General features: G+C 35.7%; 1 protein-coding gene across 3 annotated transcripts in view; it reads left to right on the forward strand.

Annotated features, from left to right (window-relative positions):
- The window catches only part of LOC123868648 (homeotic protein antennapedia), a 283,074-nt gene that overhangs the window by 95,891 nt on the left and 166,242 nt on the right, over positions 1-20,941 (forward strand). The window lies entirely within an intron of this gene.

A 20,941-nucleotide genomic window follows, 5' to 3' on the forward strand; every position in this document is an offset into this window, starting at 1 on the left:
ACTCTGTAATTAACACTAATGTTGCCAGAAATGCGTGTGTGGTTTTTTTTAAACATGGCACTTTCATACAAAGTTCCAACCCTATTTCACTCGCTTTAAAGTTTCACCACTTCCTGTGTGTGTGTGTGTGTGTGTGTAAGGTACCTGCCATACTTTGTCAAGTTCATTATTAAAAATTGCCCAGGTTTGTTAGAGTAGGTAACTACTTTGTAGTGTGTTAAATCTGGTATATAAGTAATATGTTGTTATATGTTAAACCTATGTTTCGTAAACCTATGTTTTCTTTAAAAAAATATTTAGGTACTTTAAAATAAGGAAGCAGGGTTTTGGTATTTGTAGGCAAGTTATTATTTTTCCTATTATATTAAACTTTTATATTTTATATTCTTAGCCTTTAAATAAGCTACCTGCCGACCTAAGTTTCGTTTACCTTGGGAAATAAATATTCTTTAACTTACACAGATCTTGACCCACGGCCGTTGAACTCACTAATTTAATTAAACATTAATATTCCTAAAACTTGCACGGAAACACGCCGTCTATAAAGCTGATCGCATACCTACTGCTCGCAAGAGACGGAAGAAGCACAAGGGAGTAAGTAGGCAACACATTTTCTTAGTCCTGAAAATGCGAATCGGAGGCATTGAAGTAATGCAGCGAACGGCAGCAACTTCAAATGATTCTTGTTGCTGATTTCATTAGCTGAGCCTTTTCTAAATATGGTATCGCTTTGAGTGGCGTCAGGGCTAGTCTGCCGTCCTATAAAGGTAGTTTTTAGTTTTTGCCAAAAAAAAAGTGGGAATTTTCTAAAAATAATGTTTCAAAATATTGCTATGTAGGATCAAACTAAAAAAAACTGACAAAATAGTACTACATAGCATTATTTTTAGACACACCAGTTTTTAAATTTCCTCATTTTATGGTAAAAAATGGTCAACAACAAAAAGCAGTTTTTGAATTACAGTTGACCGTTTTTTAAAGATATAGGTATAACTGCAGCGATATGAGCGCTTGACAAACGCTAAATCACATTCTTAGGTCGAGGTAGCGCATTGGTAGGTTCATAATAATTTTATCTACACCAACCACGCTGCCAGAAAGCAAAGCCTTGCAACTTAGGATATTCTATACTAAAAAATGCGATGTGTGCGACTCTTGCGGCAATGTGCAATCACCTTTAAACATTTATTTATCTAACCCACTAGCTATAATATATATTACGTAGATAAATTGAATAGCTTATCTCTGCCCATGATCTGGGAACAAGGCCGGCACCTATTGTCATCGTTCCGTTTAGTTTACCTTTAATTACACACGCGGTTTAACCTCGGCTCCTTGATAAACTTGAAGAATGCACTTATCTTCTACCCTTAGTTGGGTAAAGATAAATTAATAGAGAGAACTATAGTAACCGCTAAGTTGCTTGCCGGCTCTTTTTGAAACCTGCTGGAGTTATTGAGTGACATAAAATTTAGTAATTACGAGATAATGATCACTAGGTAGTAGGTACCTACTTATCTTACCCTAAGCTAAAGGAGAAATAAGGGATGATTCACACTAAGTAGCTATGCCGTGCACGGGAAAAATTATTGTGCTCCAACTTAGCCTGCATCTTGCCAGCAAGCCTGATTGCAGCCAAGCGCTATAAGTCTATAGGTAAATTAAAAAAAAATACAGTCTTCAGTCACTCTTTATTAACAATGATTCACTTCGTTTAGTAGGTAAGTAGGTATTGTTATTGTTACCTAACTATCTTGATTTTGCTTAGTTGTGGGTCCAACTGGGTGGGCTTCGACTGACCTAATTACGTCAATACTTCAATTATTGCGATGATGAATTTATAATATTATTATTAATGTCATGATAAATGACCTCACTATCGGCGCAATGCTTTTATCTTTTAAGATAATTTTCCTATAAATCAAAATATGCATTTTTACAATGATTTCATTTACAAAATAATCATTATGCCGTATATTTAATTACCTAAACAATATTAATAGGTAGGTATATCAACGATTGACAGCTGAGATTTTAATTTTACACTAGATAAATAAGTTTGTACCTATTGAATACCTTGTATGCATTGCAATTTGCAAGGCGACTCACATGCCATCTATTTATTGTACGTCGATGGTACCTACCTACTATAATACCTTCAAGTCCTAACAACAACTGTACAAAGTTACAACTTAATCGGATGGACGATGCGCGAACGCATGACTGGTAACAAACACACAGGCAAACATTAATTTTTATAATAATAATAATTGATGAGATTTTTCTAATCATACACATGATTTTCTATTCGACGCTAGATGTCACTGTTCTAAACAAAATCTAATCCTATTGGAAAATTAGTCGCATTCTATGCACAGATAATTACTTTATAACGCTCAATGAATAATGACAGTTTATAAATAGTCATAACACAGATGTAAACAGACTGATCTTTGATGGTCATAAAAGTGAGTATTAGTGAGAAAGTGGTGAGAAATGATTGAGATAGTAGCGACTAGGGACAAAATGAGCAGAAGTTCGACGTAGTGGCGATAGAGGGCGTGATTTACGACATTTTTGATTGCCTTTTAATTTGTTGAATGGGTTTTAATGACCAATGTATAAATAACATTGATTAATTTTACAAGCTTCTTGTGTGGGTTCTCGTGTAGGATGAGTAAAGTTTTCTAAAGGAATTTTCGACTATTTGTAGACATATCTCGTTATGTTTTAGATAGCCTAAACGGCTAATCTCTGCCGTAAAAATTAGGTGCGAACTATAAATAGACAAAAGTTGTTGCTTGACTTCAATATTTTTATCGATTTGGAAACATTGTACTTGTATAATTTATAGACAAATATTTGGCTTAATCCCTAGTAATTTTCATAATAGTAATAGGTCATTCGGTAGATAGGTTGGTAAATATAAGATGGGCACTTTTACTTTAGTTCCTTTGTTTCGACGTTACTAAAGTATCTACCTATCACACATACACTAAATGAATCCTGTCAATCAAATAGGTAGAACAACAACTAATGGATTGCTAATTTCCCTCCATGTCCACCAATACCCATAATGGTTTCTTAATAATAATAACACTAGTAGGGGTAACGTACCCCTTAAAATTAAAAATGGCCGCTGGAGAAGCACTCTCGATTGGTGGCAATAATTCATTCCGCCGCCGGCAGGGGCGCTGGCGGTGCGTCATTTGTCTATGTCACCCCCCTCCCGCCCCCCCGGCGCTGGAATGCTCTGGCAAGATGTGGGGATGCTGATCTATTGTATAAGTACAAACACTGCACTTGACCAAAATATTCAGCGATTGTAATTTATGGTGGGTAAAGGTTAATAAACCCAATTTATCAAAAGTCTCAATAACTAGATTTTTAAAAAAAGTTGAGATGAGCACTGGTTTCTTCTATGTATGAAGGGTTAGGCCATATTTTGCCCATCTCGCTGGCTAAATGTGGATTGGCAGACTTCCCACACCTTTGAGAACAACGAGATCTCACGATGTTATGCAGATGATGACCAATTGAAGCGTTAGAGGTGCGTGCCTGTAATCGAACTTTGGACCCTCCGAACAGGGAGAGCATGGAATGAACTTGATAAAATGATTACTGTTTGAAATAGGTAGGTATCTAATACCTACTTAGGTACTTATAATATGTCTAGGTACTTATACCAAAATTTGCGGTAGGTACCTATAGGTACCTATTATTTTTGAAAGTGTTGCGTTTTGATGGCAAGTGGCAACTTGCAATGGACCATACAAAGATCCTATTTCAACGTTCAATATAAAATAGGTACCTACCTAACTGAAATAAATTGATGAATAAAAAAAGCTCTATCATCCTATAGGACGCGACAGATCGACATGGCAATCAAGTCAAAGTATGGAGGTGGGCGGACGTCACCCGCGCTATCCCGCACCGGGTTAACGCGGGGACTGTGCGGGTTTTTGCCATGTCGACCTGTCGCGTAGGTACTACAAATATGTACGTCCTAGATACCTACCTAGGATATAAATATGTTTATTTTTTATTATAAAATGTTACCAACCACTGTCATTGTATGTAACTTTGTAATTAATCTATTAAGTTAGTCCACGCACATGTATTTAGATAATAAATCATGAGGCATATCTATCGGCTTATTGACATTCATTTGACATATTGTTGCCAACTAGCTCGCCGCCTAGATACGTGTTATCATCGTGACAACGCGGAATAGGTACCCACTAGCTACCTACCTATCTAACACTAGGTAAATATACCTACCTATAATAAGTATGAGTCAAATCGAGTTGGCAATCGGGGACGGGGTGTTCCTCCGCCTCATACCCCCATTGTCATCTTGACTTGTCGCGTACTAGGTATATACATACTCTACTTGCCTACTTTGCGCATAATTGGGGTGATGCCTATGTCAAAAATAAATTATTTCTTAGGAATTATTAAATAGAGGGTCTTCTAAAATTCGTAATATCCACGTCCCCTATTAATTTTAAGTTTACTAAGTATTTTAAATTATCGATTTAGCTAACTAAAAAAGTTCGTCAAATTATGTCATGTTTATAATTACATCTGTGAATTTCATATAAGCTCCCTTACGGAAGCATTTTTACGTTTGATAAAAAAATCACTACTTTCTTTGAGTAGTAGGTACCTACCTACCTAGTACCTAGTTATCATCCCTATTAGTTTTCTTTGTCACCGAAATGAGCTCGCAATATAAGAGTCGATCGTTTTGTACCCGACTACCTAAATACTGCAAAGCCGAAAGAAAAGGTTTTAGTAGTCTATGTATGTACTGCAGTCTATTGTTTGTATTGAGTAGGTAGGTATGTAAGGTATGCTCCACCGTAGCGCCTAAACTACAAAGCCGATTTTAATGAATGAGGTGTCAAACGTTTATGGTCGTTCGTTATTCTGGTCTTGTAATTTATGGTCCGGGTGACATAATATTGACGTTACATTAAGTGAATGTCTTTGATTTTTTTGCTATCGTATCGAGTATTACCTATATCAAATTATGAAAGAAAAGAAAATTCAGTGTTCATAAATATAGGTAGGTACACATATTCGTAGTTAGGTACATAATTATGGGTACATAGGTATATTATTAGTCCAATATTGAAACCATTGATTTTGAAAGAGCCCTCCCTAAGGATTGAAACAAAACAAGCGACAGAAAAACAATTTTTACTTTATTTCAGCGTTTATTAAGAGGAGTACTTAGTCGAGTTTTAGTTTGAACTTTATCTTATGGTCTGAGGACTGAGACCGATTCTTAACTGACATCAAAGAATTGGTCATACTTAGGAGTTAGGAATTAGGACCTTTTCCGATTATTGTCAAACGTACTTTGTGGGAGTTTTAAATCATTAATTTCGAAGACTTCTGCAGTCTGCTGGGCCAACTTTTTGGGCCGTGCATGATATTTATAAGTAATCGTAATCTATTTTATGAATCCACCAAACCCATAACTCAGAGGGTCTAGTAAACTGGTTTAACCTCTGATTACGTTTCTATTACAAACTAAGTTAAGAAGCGTCCACGAAAAACTCGAACGAACATTCAGTTTTAGCCCGTGTGTCGAAGTAGTAAGGTATGGAATAGATAACAGTTTTTCTAGATAGATAGAGAAAGAAAAGTTTGTTGGGCCTATTTGCGTGACAGTAGGTCGTAACGGAACGCACCGCACGCACATTAACAAAATTATTTTAATAAACAAGGCTACGTGGATGTTTTGATTTTCCCCCCAAAACCAGGAAGAAAAACAAAAAAAATTAAGCTAGGTAGGTATTCGACGTTCTCGTAATTTTTTTCATCCAAATTCCAGCGGTGCTTGTAAAAATGTAAATGTTATGCTTAATGTTTCAAGTAGGTATTCCAGTTTATGGTTTTGTATTATGGTCGAATATTTGAAGTATGTGGATTCTTGTAGAAACAGACGTACCTACCTAAATCTAAACAGTAAAAAATTTGAGCACCTAGTGTTACTTAAAAGCTTAAGCAAACCACAAGTCGTAAAATGTCTAAAATTTTATCTGAGTTCCGTAATTTAACGTGAACTTAAATTAAGGTTGAATTATGAAAATAAGTACCTACTTACATATTTATTAAAATAAATATAGTAGATTTCCTTATAAGTATGACAAGTAGAGCATCATAGTATTTTTACATGAAAACTTTTTCTCATGACTCTAAATAGAACTTCAATAGCCACAGATATAACAAACGAACGAGCAACTTATAAAACCTAACCCATTTGTCGGTTCTGACCTTAAATAACAGAATCACAATACAAGATTTCCATTCTAAGCCAAATATAATAAAATCTTCATAATTATAACAAGAATTTTTAAATCTCTGGTCTGGTCTAGTGGGAAGCTTGGGCCGTGGCTAGTTACCACCTTACCGGCAAAAGCCGTGCCGCCAAGCGGTTTGGTGTTCCGGTACGATCCCGTGTAGAAACCAAAGGGGTGTGGGTTTATAATAATAAAAAAAAAAGATTCCGACGAATTGAGAACCTCCTCCTTTTTTGGAAGTCGGTTAAAAACTGTCATACTCCTTCTAGGTTAGCCCGCTCCCATCTTAGACTGCATCATCACTACACGTAAGATTGCAGTCAAGGGCTAACTTGTAACTGAATAAAAAAAACGTCGTGCTACCAACATTTTTGATTCAATTCCAAAAACTGCGTCCAAACAAATGGCTTCTATTTAATGTGGCGATGTAACTCGGAAGCCGTTAAGCGTCAAACTGGATTGCTGAGTGCTAAGGAGGCGGTTAAAATTGTGATAAATTCAACAAAATATTGAATAAACTAGTTTTTAATGGCGACCACGTAGCTACTTGTAACTACTAAGAAGTGTGGCGTGGGAATCACCGTGACCCCGGTTTCGACGAAGCCTGATTTTGGTTAGACGAGACTGTAGGAAATCTGGTATTTCTTGTTTTATAGCAACTAAAAAAATGCACTGACAAAGATTTTCTGAAGTTCCTGCTGATTCTCTTCTACCAAAACATATTTCTTTCAAAAGGGAGAACTTTTCCTTTCCCAATTTCGTAGCAACTACGCAATTTTTCGTTTCGGTAGGCATAGATAATGTTATCTTTGGTACCTACCTAGTACTTACCTACCTAATCATTGAAAGAAATGTTCCCTAAAGCCTTCTTAAAGGAAACGCTTTTGGATGAAGAAAATCAGAAGGAATTTGCACTCAGTGTGAATGCATTTAGGAGTGGATGTTCCAGTGTTGCTGCTACGTGTAGGTAGCTAGATTAGGGGTCCTTAGGCTTGGTTTTGTGAAACTACGAGAGCTCTTTCAGGTTAGCCCGCTTCCGGTAGACTGCTCCTATCACTTAGGTACCATCAGGTGAGGTCTAAATCAAGGGTTAACATGGCATCGAAAAAAAAATTCATTCACTTGTTCCCACCAATTAGAGACAAAATTATTTTCTGCCTTGATCCATTCGCCCATCTATCTGTCAGTCTGGATGGGACCGTTGCTTTAAATTTATAAACTCTAGAAAAATAAAGAACTTGTCTAATCTAATTACTAACTGTGGTTTAAAATTTTCTGAAAAGATCTCGAGACTTGACGGTTACAGTAAACTTTTTCATCATTATCGTATCTTAACTTATCTTTTAATAAAATTCAAGAAAAAAGTAACTAGTCTCTACGTCCAGTTACAATGCTTGAGCGGACTTATAAAAAAAGGTTTATAGAATGCCTTAAGCGTGGCTTCGCATAAAAGCGCATCGCCTTTATTTCTATTAAGTCCAACAAGAGTTGACCAAAAATAAATCACCGACGACAACTCTATCTTTGAAACAACAAAGCATTCGCATTCGCAACGATTATTATCTCTAAAACAAACTTAATGCATTTACGGCTAGTAGCGACACGGTCTAGAGACATTTTGCTAACATTACAAATTCATAATGCATTCGCTTTCAAACTTGCTACAAGGAAATAAAGCTCAGTTTCGCGTGCTCCATCCGCAAAGCCACATATGAGTATAACCCAACATGTGTATACCGTTGACTTGAACCTTACATACACAAAGTTAAGGCACATTTTTGCATATTTTATGTGTGTATAATGTAGGTTAATAAATAGTAGAGGGCTAGTCGTGATCAGGGATCGTGATTGCAACACCGCGCTGCATGCCCTTTGGACACTGGTTCCGTAGCTGTGAAAATTCACTTGAACATATGCAAGTCGGCTGCCTCCCTCTGCGATGTTCTAATCTATCTGACAGCAGGCGTTTATCTTTTTCTCATAAAATATAATGCTAATTATCGCATAAACGAAGAGCTTTAAAGGTTACACAAGATTAGGAAGGTATTACCAACGTACCTACCTACTGATATCATTTAGGTTCTCTTCTTGATTTGGTTCACGTTTTAGTTATTATACTTGCTAATAACGTACAAAATACAAAGAACTCTTCTACTACTACTACTAAACATACTCATCAGGAAAAACACCAAAAGAAGTTTCAAAAACAACTGAAATTCAGTAGACTTACTGAATTTGAGCAGTTGATTTTGAAACTAACTACTGAAGAAGAATAGAGGTTAGGTACCACAAACAAGAATTAAGATTCTGGGAGAGGATTGTAAAGATCTGAAGTTCTTTAAGAGCTTTACTTGAAATGACATAGGTAAGGAAATTGGAATGTAAGGTGGTAGACTTGCATGACAGACAGTTAAAGTATGTTAAGGTTAGCGTTAAACTTTGACTTTTAATAAAAAACAAAATGAGTTCAAGTTAGTATTCATTAATACCGCCGTGATAAAAGTAAAATTTTGATCCAAAGTTGACCTAACCCATTTTGCTTTTATTGACGGTGTATGTTTAACCGTAATAATACCTAACTTAACTTTACTTGCCTGTCATGAAACTGGAGCTAAATCTTATTGAAATAAAAGGATACAAGTGCGACCAACCCTTTATTAAAAATGGAGCTTTTTAACCCCCGACTCAAAAAGAGGGGTGTTATAAGTTTGACGTGTGTATCTGTGTAGCTGTCTGTGGCACCGTAGCTCCTAAACTAATGAACCGATTTTAATTTAAGTAGTTTTTTTTTTGTTTGAAAGGTGGCTTGATCGAGAGTGTTCTTAGCTATAATCCAAGAAAATCGGTTCAGCACTTTGAAAGTTATCAGCTCTTTTCTAGTTACTGTAACCTTTACTTGTCGGGGATGTTATAAATTTTTAATTTACACTTGTTGACGGTGTAATATTATCGTACTGGAATCGACACTATCCGATTTCTTTTGTAAATCAACTCGCACCAATGCCCCTAAAACGTTTACCTTTACATAAAACATAGTTACTAATTCTTCATTTTATTCATTTATAAACACTGATCAGGTCTGGCCAGGCCACAATTTTCTGCTAATACGCTTGCAAAATCGAATGCACAATTCTTTTAAACAGCTTGCATATAATTGTGCAGTACCAATCCACGATCTATTTCTAGATCTAGTAGTAGATTACTCATCACATTCAGTGCAATAAGTAAATGAAATCTAAGGCGTAGTAGATATGTTTTGATTCTATCGATGCCGATCACTTATTTATTTAACATTCGAACACCGAAGCGACGAGTAAGGCGCACAAGGGGTCATAAAACATTATGGCTCTATTCTATTCGATACGTGATAACTCCTGGAGCAATTGTTCGGTGAATTTTAATGTAGGGCTCGCTGGTGCCAGCCTGACACCGATTAGCTTCCGGGAAGTGTCCTATGGCGATTCCAGCTTCTTTATGGATATGGACTATTATGGATGTACTAAAACTAGGATCGTTTTATTAATATTAATAAATAATAAAGGTTTTTATAACAGGTTGTTGGATTTATTACGGGGTCCTATTTCAAAGGGACTCAGCTCGCCACGCATCGCGGTTGAGCCCCTATGAAAAAGGACCCCGGATGGGTCTGAAACTAGTCGGGGTTACGTCGACTCAACACGTGAGTAGGTATAGCCGTCACAATCTATACCTGATTATAGTGAAATCACTCACGATAGTTTACACACTAAAATATGTATTGGTGGGTAGGTATAATATTCTTATGTTTACTTCTTTAATTAAAATTTACTTTTACCACATCTGTAAATGTACACGTTCAGGATAAATAATATCTACCTCTTATCGGTAGGTATTTATTGGTCATTTTTTAAGGCTTCATATTTTATGCAGCGATGGAATTTACTAACAAAGCCATTTGTCATGTTTAAATGCACCCATTTCCAATTCAGATGTTGCTTGAGTATAAAGAAGAGAAGACAATGTTTTTGTCTATTCATATGGAGTTTTATGAGGCGACCATTAAAGTCAGTTTTATGAGGTGTCGACTAGCAGTCTGACGAATACATAATTAATTGTTTATAGATGTGGCTGAATAAACAGGTGCATCAGAAAATAAACATTTAAGTAGGTAATATAAAATTATTTGGAAAGAGGAAAATTATTCTATTTTATATTTCTACTAGTTTTTGTTCGCGACTTGTCACCGTGCTAATATAATTTATAGCGTTCGGGGATAATGTATCAATCATAGTGAAAGAATTTCCAAAATCGGATCCAAATTTAAATGTTCGGATTTTAAATTCCTGAGATTAGATACCTACCTACTCGCTACATCCAAACTTTACCTCTTTATAACGCACTATCCACTCCTTTTAAGCCGGCTCTACAATCGCGGCGCGAACGGCCGCGAAAGCCCGCGACAACTGCGAATCACGAGTGTAGATGTTGTTCGCGCCTTCGCGTTCGCGCTTCGCGCCTTTCCCCGATCAGTGTCGGTTTTTGGTCCGCGACAAATTGTTTCGTCCATAGTCACGAACAAGACTGTGAAGATTTGCGAGTGTGGAGGGACACAGTTCACGCGTGAATCGCGGCATACATTCCCGGCGCGAAATAACGGCGCGACTTCGCGCCGCGAGTGTAGAGCCCATTTTACACCTATATCATTTTTCACGCAATCAATCCATCGTTTTTGGTCTTTCTCTCCTTTTTTCCATTATACACTAGGTATTTAAATAAAGTAAAGGGAAAGGGTAAAGGGAAGTCATACAATAAGCCATAAAATATTTTTAGATCTAGATCTTGGTCCTTTGGGCAAGTGGGGGACTCAGTGTGGCCCTTAGGCTAAAAAGTTTGGAAACCCAGTGCTCTAAAGGATACATAGTTGGTCCTACTAGTTCTCCTATACCTACATTTGATTCTGATAAATGATAATGGGCTCATATTTCTTTCTTTTTCTAGCATAGCCTTGTCCATCGAATTAGGTTACTAAGGCCACATATTAGATGGTTAAATCCGCGCCCAAAATATTAATACTGAACCAGGACGTGTCACCTCATTGTTTACTAACTGTACTGATTTGTTATTGAATACTGATTATTTTTATTATTGACACCACTAATAACCGACAGTATAGGCCTATCCAAAATTGATTAATATTCACAATCACGTAGTGTTTGACTGACCGCACTTGAATTTGCTTAAAACTTTGAACACGTAGATATCCTAAAAAATATTTAGGAAAAGATAGCTGTATAGATTCTTATACCTACTTTACCTACTAATCATAACGATAAAAATAAGTAGGTACATAGTAAGTATTACAAGCAGTTCTTCGTTGAATTCGTTAGAAGCAGTTCAAAATACAAAATTAAATAACAATGTCAACAAATACAGTCTTTGCTGACCCAGTATTCTGATCGCAATAGGTGCCTTCCGTTTTTTCTATAGTCTAGACATTAAATATACAAACCTGAACTTATTTCCAAGCCAAACGGCCTACAACGGTACTTACCTAATGAAATTGAGTCAAAAGTTCATGATTTCGATCACTTCAACTAATTTCCGAGCAAAATGGTCTAAAATGGTGGTAAAATTGAGTCCAAACCCAAAGTTACAATTAAAACGATAGGTACAATTACAGTAAAGTTTCAACAGCTTTCATTCAGTTTTCTACTCCTGTAAAATTTTATTTCATGCAATTACACCGTTTTGTTTGTCGGATCCTCATTATTAGCTTCCAACACCAGGAGCTGAAACTTATGCCTATCTTGCCTCACTTTACACCAGTCGATATTTCGGAGGTTTAGCATGAGATTTTGGATCTAACCACGTTGATAGAATTCGAATGTTGAATATTTGTATTACGTAAAAAAAAAAGAAAATTGTCTCTATCATTTTCAGTTGCTTTCAGAACCGCGCGCCGCTTTAATCTTAGCTAAACTTTTATTATATAAAAATAAATAGGTAAGTAGGTACCTACCTAAATGTTTCAAAATTAACTATACTGTGTAACAAAAATCTGCAATTATTAAGATTATTAGGAAAATCACACATCAAATCAAATTACTCCGTCTACCTACCTACAATTGGCCCATACATAGTTAATCATTCGTTAGCATACCAATCTGCATGTATAACGCCAGTGATGGCGGATTGTAATTAATAATTTCACCACTAACTGATTAACATTTAAATCAGTGCGGCTTAGCAGGCGATGTAGTCTTCTGTTAGGTACGTACCTACGATTGATTGATAATACTAAAGTATTTAAGTAGGTACTTAGGTACATAGTATTTTCTGATCTTTCTCGTAAATCTTGAGAAGATATCGATGATTAATAAATCTTTTGTAGCTACTATGTTTTGTATTTACATAGTAAATCATTAAGACTTAATTTAAAAATTATTTTTTTAATCAGTCGGAAAATTATAATTATGGACTCGCGTTGTGATTATCTCTAAATATGTAGGTTAGGTACCTAAATACCTATTTGTGAAATAAATAATTTGAAATTTTATTACTGATGAGTAGTCAAAATATTAAAAAAAATAGTTTGTGCTTGATGAATCTTTTACCTATATTTTCACACTTATTATTTTAATCAAGCGAAGCTTTCTGAATGTCGATTGTCGATTGTCATGATGAGAGATAAAGTTTTGTAATTGGTATTCAGTTTTTCTATCAACTATAAATTATTATAGTAAGGTACTCTAGTAAAATAAAGAAACATAACGGAGACATAGAAGAAATAATATGTAGAGACAAGTTATGACCACCTGCTTCCTATTAGTACCTATAAAGAACAGTATACCTACCTTTTATTATTCATTATTTCCACCCTAAGGAATTAGCTACTTATCTACTAGCGTCTATAAAAATCAAAAATACAAACGAATGTCACCTGTTGTTATGGTAATACAAGTTGGATGACCGGATTATGTCTGTTTTAACAGGATCGCTTCATATATCAAAATGCTATACTTTTTGCGGTTATTAGTCATTCTAAATGTATGTCAGGACCTTTATATTCAATTGAAGACGAGTTATTGCTTTCGCGGGGTGCTTCATTTGGAGCAAAAAAGTTGAGTTTTGTATAAAGTATGTACATACAGGTACATAATAATAATATAATGGTCGCAGACCGGTATTTAAAGAAAAATGTGGTTTAACTTGCCAGTCTATAGAAAATTAAATAGGTAAGTGATGATAGCCTAAGCCTCCTATCCTGGGAATCCACTGTTGAATCACGGATGCGTTCCTCTAATTTTAATTTTTCGGAGCTATGTGCGTTTTAAGTAATTAAATATCACTTGCTTTAATGTTGAAGAAAAACATCGTGAGGTGACGTGCATGCCTGAGAGTTCTCCATAATGTTCTCAAAGGTGTGTTAAGTCTGCCAATCTGCACTTGGTCAGCGTGGAAGACTATGGCCAAAGCCTTCTCATTGTGAGAGGAGACTCGTGCTCAATAGTGAGCCAACGAGGGGTTGAAAATGATGATGATAATGATGAAGTTTTTTAAATCGATCGATAGGTTTACGTCTAATAGATTAGGTATGATACCTACCTATACCTACTAATTCAATGGTGGTGCCAACTCAAAAACTACAACTACAAAAAAATATAACATGTGGGGTTTTAGAAATCACCGATTCCCTTCTTATTTGCCTTAAAATGAAACAAAATTTATGAATTTTGAACGGCAGACTTTTATTTAAAAGTAAAAGGTATCGTGAAAAATGTCGATAAAAATACGTACTTACATACCTAAGTACCTACTTACTAATCATGATAAGCGATACATAAATTGCTATTGAATAGTTTTTACTTCCAGATAATAGTTTATAGAAGAAAGCTTATCAGGAAATCCATGGTACATTTACTTCTCGACTTTTCACCTAATTAACATATTTAATACAATGCTGTAGGTCTCGCAACACCTCATAAACCCTTTGAAGCCACAAAGAATACAATAATTAAGACATTTTCATAACGTGATAATGGACTTTACGCCTTTTAAGGCAAAAGAAAGTGTGTGATAAAGCATCGTTATATTGACAAGAACCACACTCTCACCATTAAGTTAAGCCCATAACCTATGAAACTGACTTAATGTCTATATTATATACTATAGCTAAAAAAACTTAAAAATAGACTTAAAAGTTTAACTGTCTTTCATTGTACATTGTATTGAATTTCAGTCTGAGCAAAAGAAAGCTACGTCAATTGAACAAAAGTTGGTTCTCCTAAAGTTTCTTCTCACTAATACAATACTAAATAATACAGTGAATTTAGAGACGTAGAGTTAATATCTTTTAACCGTCTCATTAATCTCATAATACAGCCTCGATAGCTCAACGGTTGAGGAGCGGACTGAATTCCAAAAGGTCGGCGGTTCAAACCCCACCTGTTACACTATTGTCGTACCCACTCCAGGCACAAGCGTTACGTTTAATTATTCTTTAAAAAAACTGTTTATAATGAATATCATTCACGGCAGTTTAAAAGCTAAAATAAATGCACCTACCTATTATGCAAAATGATATGCCGTCATCTGGCTAATCTGATTCACCAATTCTAGATACGAATCAAAATAATTCATGTAACATCACAATTATTTCAAAACCGCCAGTCACACCTCCATATGATTCGCGATCGACACGCGCGAAGCCTTTTTCATCAATTTGTCGAACGCATTGATATGCGAAATGCCTTCGCGATTCGCACGTTGCATACATACGATTAAAAAATCACCGCGGTAGGTGCCCGGGGTGTATTCAGCTTTAATTGTATAGATTTAGCGTCACAGGCGGACTCTTAATTGTCTAATTTGTTGCGAAAACTAGGCAGGGTTTGGCGGACGAATATATTACTATGGTATGCAGAAGGACTTTCTTTTGGAGCGGAATACAAACGTTTCGTAGAGCATAGTAAGCAGGATTACGTTTTTAGAGGTTGTTGTTTTAGGTGACCTCCATACCTAGTCGGACGAACAGGACACGTTACAATGTTGTATGATAAAATGCCGCCACAAGTAATTGTAAGTACCTAGGTACCTAGGCAATGAATGAAAAGGAACGATAAAGTGATGGTTTTGGTACTAAAAGTTAATTATTACGTTAAAGTAGTCTTTTATATATTAGGTATATTAAACCTTCAAGGCAAGAGTGAATAGGCATCTAGGCAAGCGCGCTCCATCGTAAGCTGCTGCATCATCACTTGCCAGCAGGTCTGATTGCAGCTAAGCGCTAGTCTATATTTAGCCTACTAGGTACTTTATTAGGTAAATAATTAATAATTAACTACCTAGTGAGACACATTATTATCAACTTTTTGACAGGTGCACTTTACACTCATAATAATTTTAGATTACTGAATCAATGCCTTCATGTTCATAGCTAGTAGGCAGTGGGTAGCTTATAAACTTCAGCATCTCATTTAAATATTGGAAAAGAAAAGTTGCAGAGTATCGAAGAGAAAATCTGAAGTAGGCACATAATACTACCTATACCTACTCGTGGAACACGTCACCTCATAGAAATAGGAAGTACTTATTCGTCACCCGATTATATTAAAGATAGACGGATACACTTGTACGTTGTAGTCATAGAAATGTTAAGACCTAGGCAGGCTATTTAGGTTTCATAAAAAGCAATCAAACGCTATAGTGCTTTACCGCCTGTGAGCATTGTTATTCTCCAGAGGTATGATATACGGGTAGGTATTAGTGTCATACCTCGCGGGTGGCCTGTGCCTTGAAGCCTATACGTCGTAAAACTTGTATGAATGCTCTGCATACAAAACATAGGTAAATGCGTGTGGATATGCGAACTAATTAGTTTTAATTATGATTGACATTTGCTGCTGGTTAATTACGTGTCGGGGGTTTTTATCATCTTACATTACTATGCTTGCTAGTAATCTACTTGCTTAGTTTAATATTAGCTGACTCGCTCCGGCTTCGCTTAGGTAGAATATCGGAAGAAAATCTTTTCATCCTGTGAATATAACTTTGAAAGAAAGCCTATTTATAATGCAAAATATAAGTTTTTAGACCTGTACGAACTGTAGGTTCAGTCATTAATAATAACTTTCACCTATTATCAATCTCTCTTTGATGATGCCTGGTTTTACTTGCGTGGGGTTTGTCAATCATGTGTTATTCTCAGACAGTTTTTGGAAAACACCACTGCGTAAGATATAATTGACTGCTAAAAAATTTAACAAATACCTACCATAAGGAACCCTACATTATGCGTTTTCTGACACGCACTTGACCAGTTTTTGTATTTTTAAGGCTCTCGCTTGGAATAAATTAAACTTGACTCCGTTTATTGCAATAAAATACAGAAATAAATTAATTTCTTGAAAGAAACATTTTTATTTTCTTAGTAAATAAATTACGAATTCAATAATATTGGCGTTGAAATTAAATTAAAATTGTTAATGAGAGACTTTATGCAAATTAGATCCCACCAAAAACATTTCATGTAAAATGTTGCCAAGACTCACAAGTTCATAATGCTTTCACTGTTAAAAAGTGATGAGATCTCTAGTAGAGCCAAGCCCCTAGCTGAGCTTAGAATTGCGCTGCCCATGGGACCTATCCCAAGTCCAAAGTATATAGCTCTTAAATGCTCTTGAGTATATCACATTTATAACAATAAAGAACAAATAACTCTACTTACAAGCTCTGATTTTACAAACCCTAAATCTTGGTTAAAAAAGTACGGCTTGGCCGTTTAATGTTCGTGGTACTTTTATCTGATATGACATTTAAGCCCGGAATAGCTTGTGCGACAATCATGAAGTATAATAAAAATTAGTAATTGTCGAACAAACTATTCCTTATGACCTTAATATAATATGTTATGCCATGTAATGCTTTCACGAACATTAAACGGCCAAGCCGTACTTTTTTAATCAAGATTTAGGGTTTGTAAAATCAGAGCTTGTAAGTAGAGTTATTTGTTCTTTATTGTTATAAATGTGATATACTCAAGAGCATTTAAGAGCTATATACTTTGGACTTGGGATAGGTCCCATGGGCAGCGCAATTCTAAGCTCAGCTAGGGGCTTGGCTCTACTAGAGATCTCATCACTTTTTAACAGTGAAAGCATTATGAACTTGTGAGTCTTGGCAACATTTTACATGAAATGTTTTTGGTGGGATTTCATTTCTTTTTGGCAGGTGCCCTAGATTTTTTTTTTGGATCTATTTTTTGTAGGTACCTACATCATTTTCATGGCCCGCTCTCTATCGTTACCTCTTTTTTTAAAAGCTTTTATTCTTGCAATGTATGTAACTATGTTTGTTTGGGTGGAATCTTGCAACTCAATTTTAAAGCAGATATATCAAATTTCAGTCTTTTAGGACTTCAGGAAACACATTTTTTAAATTTACAGACTGGGAAAAGTTTATTTTCCTGTTGTTTTAATGAAATCCCTAGCCTACATACCAAATTTCAGTCTTCTAGGACTTAGGGAAGTATTTTAGAACTTTTGACTAGAGGGGTTTTGAATGGCAATAAATCTGAAACCATAACAGGTAGACAATTGATACTTGGCACGTTTGATAAGTCTGTTAAGGACATATTATCCTGAAAATATCAGCATTCTAGCGATAGACTTTACAAATAATTTGCTTCCCCCATACGTGGGAGTGGAGGGGGAAATTTTTAAATTTCTTAATTTTCCTGTAGTTTGTATGCAATTTCTAGTGTACACACCAAATTTCAGTCTTCTAGGACTTCGGGAAGTACCCTAGAATTACAGACTAGAAGTTTTGACTGTCAATAAATCTGAAACTATAAAAGCTAGACAATTGATACTCAATGCGTTTAATAAATCTGCCCAGGACATCTTATCCTGAAAATATCAGCTTTCTAGCGACAGATTTTACAGATTTGCTTCACCCGTAAGAGGCGTAGAGGGGGGGCATTTCCAATTTCTTAATTTTCCTGTAGTTTGTAGTCAATTTCTAGTCTACATACCAAATTTCAGTCTTCTAGGACTTCGGGAAGTACCTTAGAGGTTTTGAGTAGAGGTTTTGATGATCATCAGTGAGGGACGAAATCGGCGTATTTTAGGTATCAATATATCTGTAACCATAAAAGCTAGATATTTGATATTTAGTATATTTAGTAAATTTGCTGAGGACACCTTATACTGAAAATTTCAGCTTTCTAGCGTCATCCAGACCGAAGTTATGACGGGTCGAAAATACGGCGAAACACTTCGAGAAAAAGGTACGTAGCGCCCCGGCCGCCGTTTGGCTCGTCTTGGCGGGGGCACTGCCGTGCCCCCTGATTAAGCGCCAAACACTGAAATGAACATAATATTCACGCTGGAAGTGGTGTGACATACAAAGTAACAGTTAGGTATATTCGTGCCGATTCGAAGTGCCCCACCGCGTCTTTACTTAGGTACCTACCTACAGGGAATTAAAATTGTCACTTTGTGTCAAAATATGGTCTTCGTGTTGACAGATGTATCATCACTAACATAATTTTGGTTTTGAGTCGGACATGACACTGCCAGCACCAAAATGGGAAAAATCAAGTTGCTTCAAAAATAGGTCGGCAATCGCAAGTCCAGCGTATTTGAACCTATTAGTTAGTAGAGGTCAGTGGCGCCAAATAATAATGAATTTAAAAATGTGTATCGTGAAAGAATGTTAAAGTCGTAAACAATGTAAATTAAGTGTCATCTGATAAAACTTATTACGATTACAATTTAAAAAGGACATTGACCATTTCCGTTCTGTTATCAACGGGCGTCCACCTTTATTGGAAAGCATTGCAAAAAGAAAATTAAGCTTGAGTCAAACAGAGAAGGGTTCCGGATCAAAAACAGTATAGGCACTTTTAGGCGCTGGGCTTACCGCACTTAAATAACGCCTAAGCATGACTTAAATAGTCAATTTTTACACTGTGACTATTTGAGTCACGAATTGATAAGTGTTACACGGATTTAGATCGTAAGAGCTATAAAATAGTAGTTATACCATACCTAATCGTGACTTAAGCAAATCTAAGTTTACTATTGCACGGCGTAAAGCACCGTTGCTAAGCTTGGACGCTAATTTCGTTATGCAATATTGTAAGTATACTTTTATCCCACAAAAATCTACAATTTTGTTCAACTTTGCAACTTGAAATTACTTAAAATGGACTGCTATTTTATGTTTTTATTTAAATAAATCGTAAAGTTATCCTGAAGTTGTTAAGTTGTGTTAAGCAGCTAAATAAAACCTTTGAATAATAGTTTTAATAGGACGATGGACGAATATAACAGTAAAGTTTGGTACCGTGGCCCAATGATTGTGAGTGCCGTTTGCACCATTTGAAACGTAACACTAAAGACATCAATACACCATTTGAATACTAATAAATTTAAGAGGCTTAATTTTATAGCCGGTGTAAACATAATTAAGATAACACTCACCACAAGAGCCGGGGTACGTGGCGATAGTATATTATATTCATCGTGCACTGATTTATTACTCTTAAATATAATTTCGTATGTGAAAATGTGGAATGTTAAAATTTTATCTCAATTCGTTGTCGTGGCAGTCGAAAATGCGATTCGCCGATTTATTGCGCTCTATAAACATCGCCGAAACTAAAACAAGCATGGTCGCAGCGGTAAAATAAAGACAAAAGACGACACCCATAAATCGCCGTTGAAAAGTAACCCAAAGCATTATACAGTTGCATAACAGTACAGTTACAGTAAATAAAAAGAGGCAAAAGGAGCAAAACTGCACGAAACTGTGCGCTTTTAAATACGGACGATGTTGAGCGCGGGTAAGGCAAAGACATTTATGTTCACTAAACAAGTAGTAAAAGTCACTACTTGAGCGTTTTTATGGCACTCATAAATGTCAGATTGTGCGCCGAGGCTTAGCGCACGCTCCGAACTACCCGAACGGTGGAGGCGCCCCTTAATTGATTCCACGCGTTTTTCATTTTATGTCAGGGTTGTCGATTTATTTTTAACGAGTTATAATATGATACACTTTAGAAAATAGTTTTTTTTTTAATGAATGATGTGCTAATTAGGCTACATACCTATACCTATACATTTACAATTTCTAAATTAACACTTAGATATCTAAATACTGGTAATAAAATAGTGCTTCACACAATGCCAACAGCAGAAAAGAATAGCAATATCTTAGAGCTGACTATTTAGTTTAATTTAGAATATGATATTAGGTACTCATCCCCGAGTTTCAAGTATGGGGAGAGGGACATAGAAATAGGGGTGGCGCTTTTAAAATCTTTTATTCATTACAAACCAGGTCTTGACTGCAATCTCACCCGATGATAAGTCTCTACATTTGTCTCATATTGTTACGTATGATACTAGTCACAATTATTTATACCACCAAATTAGCATGTTATTCATATAATTTTTCCATTTTTATTCCAAAATATAGACTACGACAGATTTCTATTCAACGAAAGCTAATCCTGTTTTAAAAAAGGGCAAGTTACATATATTTTTTTACTGCTTATTGACCAATCATAATTTGATTTAGGTAGTATACTTAGTTTACATTTTTACTTTTATGACAGTCGTAAACTTTCTCTAACACCTGCTTTC

The sequence above is a fragment of the Maniola jurtina genome, chromosome 10, assembly GCF_905333055.1.
Source record: "Maniola jurtina chromosome 10, ilManJurt1.1, whole genome shotgun sequence".
NCBI classification, from domain to species: Eukaryota; Metazoa; Arthropoda; class Insecta; order Lepidoptera; family Nymphalidae; genus Maniola; species Maniola jurtina.